This window comes from Rhipicephalus microplus, chromosome 4 (assembly GCF_043290135.1).
Source record: "Rhipicephalus microplus isolate Deutch F79 chromosome 4, USDA_Rmic, whole genome shotgun sequence".
Taxonomy (NCBI): Eukaryota; Metazoa; Arthropoda; class Arachnida; order Ixodida; family Ixodidae; genus Rhipicephalus; species Rhipicephalus microplus.
In genome coordinates this window covers 155,675,157-155,680,998 of record NC_134703.1, presented here as the reverse complement: position 1 = coordinate 155,680,998, position 5,842 = coordinate 155,675,157, and the positions used below count along the sequence as shown (strand labels likewise).

At 44.9% G+C, this 5,842-nt stretch overlaps 1 non-coding gene across 1 annotated transcript; it reads left to right on the top strand.

Annotated features, from left to right (window-relative positions):
• The first annotated feature begins 4,500 nt into the window (after positions 1-4,500).
• On the top strand, positions 4,501-4,572 carry TRNAT-UGU (transfer RNA threonine (anticodon UGU)). The gene has a single exon. It is a non-coding gene; the product is annotated as a tRNA-Thr (tRNA).
• The last annotated feature ends 1,270 nt before the right edge of the window (positions 4,573-5,842 follow it).

Sequence of the window (5,842 nt, the reverse complement as noted above, 5' to 3'; positions counted from 1 at the left end):
ACGGTCGCGAACGGTGACTAGCAACCCTTTTTTTCTGGAAGCACGGTCGATGGCGAAACGAGTGCAAATGTGTCGGAGAGACCGGGGCAGTAGGCCGATACACCCATCGTCGAGCTTGGAGGCACTATGGTATCGTCTTTCATGAGAATCTTGCTCAGTGTCGAGGGACTGTCTTCTGGAGTCAAATGCGAGAAGGGTGAGAGTTCAATTTCGGCGGCGGCACAATGGATGACGGCGTCATTGCGGGAGAGAAAATCCCATCCCAGGATGTTGTCATGAGAACATGCAGGAATGATGATGAATTGGGCGACATACAGAACGTCCTGAACGACAAGGCGAGCTGTGCACCCTGTTGTAGGATGAATACGATGTGAACTAACGGTCCGAAGGGACAACCCAGAAAGTGGCGTCGTAACTTTTCGAAGCAAGCGGCAAAGGTTTTCGTCCATGACCGATACGGCAGCTCCAGTGTCATCAAGAGAAGATGCATGAACACCGTCCACTATCACGTCAATGACATTAGATGGGCGACTCTGAGGGATTTCACAATGCGATAGAGTCGCAGTCCTTGCCTCTGGGACTGCGACGACTAGTTTTCCCGCTCATGAGCAGCCAAACTTGGCCGCATGGGGGACAGGGAACAACGCCGTGGAGACGACGACCTTCGAGGAGACGGACCTGGGTGAGGCGACAGTGGCATAGACGGCAGTTCGTCGTTATACGGACGGCTAAGTTGACCAGCAACAGGCGAAGAAATGGGAGCCGGCTGTACTCGAGAGCAATAACGGGCTTCGTGACCGGCATAACCGCAAGCAAAGCAGATGGGCCGATTGTCGGGTGTGCGCCATCGGCTCGCCGGGGTGGGTCTCGCCCGGAACTGTGGCTGGAAAGGCTGCATAGTGGGCTGAAGATGAGGCTTAGGGGTTGCGCCAACATACGTAGCGGGCATACGCGCTGCAAAGGACGGAAGTCGAGAGGCAGCTTCGGCGTAAGTAAGAGGGGCCGGTGCTGGAACAACTTGTGGCGGCCTGGCGACAACTTGGGCGTAGCTGAGGGGCGCAGAAGCCGGAGGTTGTTGGGGGTGGTACGCAGGCATGACCTCGGCTATTTCCTGCTCAATCGCTCGGCGGATGGGAGGGAGAAGGGTAGTGGCCAATTGTTGAACAGTCGGTGGGTGGGCAAAGGGCAGGAGAGAGAACTGGTGCGCGATTTCCTCACGTATGAAGGACTTGAGATCTGCCAGCAGCGTCACCTGATCACATCTCGCCTCCAAGCCAGCATGCCCTGCATCTCATTGTGTGGAGCGACGGGTCATCGAACGCTGCCGGCGGAGCTCCTCGTAGCTCTGGCACAGCGTGATGACCTCAACTGCTGTGCCTGGGTTTTTGGAAAGCATCATTGTGAAGGCATCATCGTCAATGTTTTTCATGACGTTCTTGATCTTGTCTGATTCGGACATGCTGTTGTTGGATCTCTTGCGTAAGTCGAGGACATCTTCGATGTAACTGGTGACTGATTCACCGGCCTTCTGACCGCGTTCGCGTAAGCGCTGCTCCGCTTGCAGCTTGCGAACTTCAGGGTGGCAATTACGTTGGTGATAGCGGTCTTAAAATCGGACCAGCAGGTAGCGAAATCGGACGCGTGGTTGTGTTACCACAAACTTGCGACGCCCGCAAGGTAGAACACCAAGCTTGTCAACTTGCCATCCTCGTCCCATTTGGTGGCGACCGTCACGCGCTCGTAAATGGCGAGCCAGACCTCCACGTCAGTGCCATCGATGCTCGTGAAGATGGGTGGATCGCGGATCCTGGGGACACCGGGACAAGGGGGTGGCATGGGAGGAGACGTTTGCTGAGAGGCATCGTGGGACGTGGTAGATGGTAGGGTACGTGATCGTAGTTCCAAGGGCATCGAAAGGGATTGTAGCACTCTCCACCAATTTGTTAGAGCGTTTATTAGCCGGAACACAGCGAGCATACACAATGACGGACTCTCAGCGCGAGCGGCGTCCTTTTTGGGTAGACCAACTAGTAAGCGCTTGAGAGTTCTACTCATTTGAGTATTCGGAGGCTTCTCTAAAATAATAATAATAATAATAATAATAATAATAATAATAATAATAATAATAATAATAATAATAATAATAATAATAATAATAATAATAATAATAATAATAATAATAATAATAATAATAATAATAATAATAATAATAATAATAATAATAATAATAATAATATTAATAATAATAATAATAATAATAATAATAATAATAATAATAATAATAATAATAATAATAATGATAATAATAATAATAATAATAATAATGATAATAATTGTACACACCATGAAAGCGCTGCTGAGAGGATCCTGTTGCCTCGGCAACAATCTCCTGGTGTGATCTATACAAGATCCCATGAGCCGGTTCCGAATCGGTGTGCATTGGCGAAAGTGGCAGCTTTTGCCAACGTTGTTGGCTTTTGCAGACGTCACCAAGGGCCACACATTGACAAGTGCACTCGGAGAGCATGCCGAGAAGACGAGCCACGAGCTAAACGGGGACACCGCACGCATTATGGCTATGGAGAAGAATTCGATGACCACACTCAACCTCGAATCACTAGTCATTCAGACAACAAGTAACACAATGAATAGATCATAAGTCACACTGGAGCACGCGTGCTCCTAGACTTTGCGTAATGTAATCAAATCGTATGCATAAAAACCTGTTGCTCAGCCATTGTGAACAACAAATGCAAAAAAAAAGTATTCTTCTTTTCTTTTGAAATCAGTGAGTGGCCTGTGTTTTCAACAATGCCACCTCTTTACTGCCGAGAAAATTTGACGGATCTGTATGCTTCATTGGAAGCTAGTGCAGGGCGTACTCCTGCCTTATAGCTCTCAGTTGTTTCAACATTTTTTTTTTAATTCAGCGTAAACTAACCTGAGGGACTTGGGCGTTTGGTGTACTAGCTTGCGTATTCCAACACTCTATCAATTACAGAATACAAGGTCTGCATAATGTTAACTTTATTGATAATGACATTTTTTGAGGTTCAGAGTCAATGATTTTATCCGAGGTTAGCGTTGTCCTAACAGACTTTTGCTCAGTGTACAAATTCTCTTTACCTCCGCCAGCCTTCCGCATGGCAGCGGTATGAATTTTCATTCCACTTCAATATTTATATTGCTGTCTTATTTTTTCCTCTTCCTGTTGACTTCACTTTGTCTATGCGCTTTTGCTGTTTTTTTTATTTGTATATACTTCTAACTGTCAGTATTGCATTATTCATCATTTAATATTCGTGTGCCTGTACAAATACATTACAGTTGTTCTGGGCACGTGGAAGAAATGTTTATTTATTATTATTATTATTATTATTATTATTATTATTATTATTATTAATATTATCGTTGTTATTGTTGTTGTTGTTGTTGTTAATGTTATTATTATTATTATTGTTCACCTACCGTCTTTCAAGGTGTTCTTTAACCAAACTGTTGTATTACGGCATTTCTGGGACAAAAATGAATGCATTGCCCCTCGTATATTTAGAAAAACTTCCCGCTTTTCTGTATCATTCATCAAAACACGATATGGCAAAGCTACTAGAAAGGTCTATGTTCCTACTGTTTTTAATGACATCCCCGACAGTGTTTTTTAGGCAACGACTAAACGCAGTCTACAAAAGAGCCTAAGGTCTCTTTAATGCTGCATCTGTTATCGCTTTATGGGTAAAATCTGTGTAACATTTTTCAATACATACCTTCACATTTCTGCTGTTTAGGTAGTACTGCTTAGGCTAATTTGATTCTTGACTGTTATTGTGTTTAAATGTAGCGTAAATGAGTAACATGTATTCTTTCTCTGATTGTTTACATGAAAAGCTTTTCGATATGTATGTCATCTCTCGTTTGTCGATGTGCCGGGCCAAGTCCTCCAAGCCACCGTCTGGCTTTGACAGGCCTGTTATTTGTTTTGTACAACTAGAGGAGACAATAAAGATTATTATTATTGTTTTTTATTATTATTATTATTATTATTATTATTATTATTATTATTATTATTATTATTATTATTATTATTATTATTATTATTATTATTATTATTATTATTATTATTACTATTATTATTATTATTAGGCTGCAGAAGGAGCCCTGACCTAACGCCGCTCATCATATTTATTTCCTTCGAAACATTGTTTGTTGCCCACACGTAAACGCAAGGCACTCCCGTAAATAATTAAACTATCAGTGTATAACTAACGAGGCCTTCATACGAGGCGCGCCATAAGAGTGGTTGAAGGATCCCGCACTTTCTGCTTGAATACAATAGCACCTTTGTGGCGGCAAACTGCCATGCAGTTGTCCGCGTAACATTTTCAGAGGCGACGAGTGCGTCGGAACACTCGACGATATTTCGTCATCAGACTATACGAAGAAAAAAAAGAGATAAAGAACAGCGGCGATGACTCCGGCGATAAGCGACGCACTGCCAACGTGGCCGCTATAGCTGAGTGGCAGAGCGCTGGTCTTGTAAACCAGCGGTCGTGAGTTCGATCCTGACTGGCGGCTGATTTCTTTTTTCAGCGTTACCAATTCCTTTATTTTTAGATATTGTTGCAGGACCATTTAACGCTGAAGAAGCAAGAGAGACAGCGAAAAAGACGACGTGATTCTGGGATGTGGAGCACGCTCTCGCTTGTCATCACGGCTTAGGCTTGGCGTCATGCATAAATATATCTAGACTATCACATGGTTTCTCTTTGTGCTCTCCTATAACATTGTGGTGGAGGTGCTGGGTAGCAAAGCACAATGGAGCTTCGCAGCGGACGCCAAGTTGCCACTTCTAACATTTCTACCGACAGGGATACGGCGTCGACAGCCACGCCCAGAGCACCAATGGCGTCCCCCTCACCTGTGGTCACTGCAGATGAGCGGCTTCAACTGTACGAGCTCTGGAGTGAAAATGACAGATGGTACCCAACCATCATGCTGGCAGACATTTTCTTTTACTTGAAAGGAACGGCCAAGGCTGGTTCAACAACAATATGGAAGAGCTCAACAGCTGGGAAGTCTGTAAGATGAAGTTGCGGGAATTGTTCGGCCAATTTGCCGGGGGGAAGCAGGCTAAGAAATAACTTGATACTTGTGTCCATACATCCACGGAGTCTTAACTGACCTATATTGAAGATGTTTTGACCCACTACTGTAAGGTTGATACTACTGTGACCGAAGCCGACAAGGTAGCGCTCGTACTCAAGGGCATCGCTGATGATTTTTTCAACCTCCTTGTATTTGAAGGCTGCTCGACAGCTCAAGACGTCGTTAACGTGTGCCGACGCTTTTAAGATGCTAAAAGCCGTCGCATTGCCTACCACTTCACCCGTCTTCCTAACACTGCTGCGACGTCAACTTGTGAGGACCTCGGTATCAAGACCCAGTCCAATCCATCCTCCGTTCACGCTTCCGAAAAACCAGAACCTGATTCATGTAAAAGTGGATGGTAATATCTGTTAAACCTTTAGTCAACACTGGCGTTCAAATTTCTGCTGTGAGCTTGTACATACGTGACACTCGTGAAAGTTCTTACTCCAGCCCCTTCACGCTGCACTGTAAACAGAAATAAGCCGAGATGGGAGTAAATGACCTTGTCCTCTAGCGCACGCCCCGATGGGAGTTTTATAAACACCTCCGTTGGGAGTAAAAAATTTAATCCCCATCAGTAGGGGTTTTTGCATGGTGCCAGGGGGGTTTTTATTTACATCCATTGGCGAGCTTTTTCAGGTCAGTCGGTGGTGCGGCTGCCGTCGGTGGTGTTTACACAGCACGCGTTACTACTGCC